Raw genomic sequence first — 1634 nt, 5'->3', positions numbered from 1 at the left:
AAAAAAAAAAAAAAAAAATAAAAAAAAAAATCCTTATCCTTATATCACACACATTTGCAAGTCTCAGGAGGCTAGGGCTTTTTTTTTTTTTTTTAGGAGCACAGAGAAATCCAAAGAAATTTTATTTCCCTACACTCCATGAATTCCATGAATTCACTCAGGTGTGCTGTTGGCAGTTTGGCAGACAACAGGCAGTTCTCAGTGAGCATCACTGACAAGCAATTGGGGTAGCCACCCCAGAAGAAACAGCATTTCTCCCTCTCTGCCTGTACCTGGCAAAGCTGACCACTCTGGCCATAGACTCTTCATTGGTCAAGGGTAATTCTGAGATCAGAGAGCTAGACTCCACAGATCAGGTTCCAAATTACAGGTACCATGGAACAAAATCTACTTGATGTAGCTCCAAACTCTGATATAGACTGATACCCACTACCCAGCATCTGCTTCAGGCCTGCAGTTAAGTCAGAGGCTACAGATGGATTTAGGGAGGGTTTACAAATCCCAGCATATGGGTTCCTTTTGAAGTAGGAGTCCAAAGCTTTTATGGGATTTTTAAAAAATGTCTTTGATTCAAAAGCAGTTAAATCCACTCTCATAAATAAACAAAATAACAAAAACCTTAATAGTGATGTATTGGAAACTCCCCAAAAGACTAAACAGTGAGCTTCTTAGATGTGGGCACTTTATTCACCACTGTATCTCCAGCAATTCATAGCATATAGTAGGTGCTTAGAAAAAACCTGTCACTAAATGAAGAATAATCTGTCAATAACAAACAAACAAAAAGCATCTCTAATAACATAATGTAAATCAAGGAGAAAGTTAGAAGCAATTTACAGACATCAGTTTTACACTTATCTGAGCAAGAGCTCACCTCTCACATCCGTGAGTAAACATGATCACTGACTGAGTCATACATTCATCGATCCCCTCATTCATTCATTAATTTAACAAATATTTATTGAGATAATTTAATTCTGTGCCAGAGCCAAAGCCTCCTAAGACTCAGTCTCAGCTCTAGAGCAGCTCCCAGGCCAGTGGGAAAGGCAGACTCATGTGAATTGTCCCAATACTGGGTGGTAAGGTCAATGACGAATACTGTACACAATGCTGGGGGACCCAGGGGAGGGACTTTAAGTAGGCCCACATTGGAGGAGGGTCAGAAGCTTTTATCGGATTTTTAAAAAATGACATTTGAACCCAGTGTTGAGAAGCAGTTGTCAAGTAGCTGGGCTCGTTGAGGGTGTTGTTCCCACAGTCTCTATTGTCCTGGGCTAGGCACACATAGCACAGGTGCTTCCTAGATGTGGTCTATTGAACAGCTGCTGGCCTGTAGGGGCCATTAGCAGAAATTCCAGAGCACCAGCGGCCCAGCCCCTCTGCCCTATTCTTTTCCATGACTCCCTCAGTGTACTTTATCCTAGCAAGACTCATTGCTCACTCTCTGCAACTAGAAAACTTAACCCCGTCCCCCACCTTTACACACACTGGTTGGTATTCCTTTCCCCAGTCAGACTGAGAGGACTGGGCCAACCCTCACCACATGTGTCCCCTAAAGCTCCCAGCAAGCTACCTCTCCAAACCTGGCCAACTTTTTTTTTCTTTTTCCTCTTTCTTCCTTCCTTCCTTCCTTC

This window comes from Marmota marmota, unplaced genomic scaffold (assembly GCF_001458135.2).
Source record: "Marmota marmota marmota unplaced genomic scaffold, marMar, whole genome shotgun sequence".
NCBI lineage: Eukaryota > Metazoa > Chordata > Mammalia > Rodentia > Sciuridae > Marmota > Marmota marmota.
Note: the sequence above shows the minus strand (reverse complement) of the source record.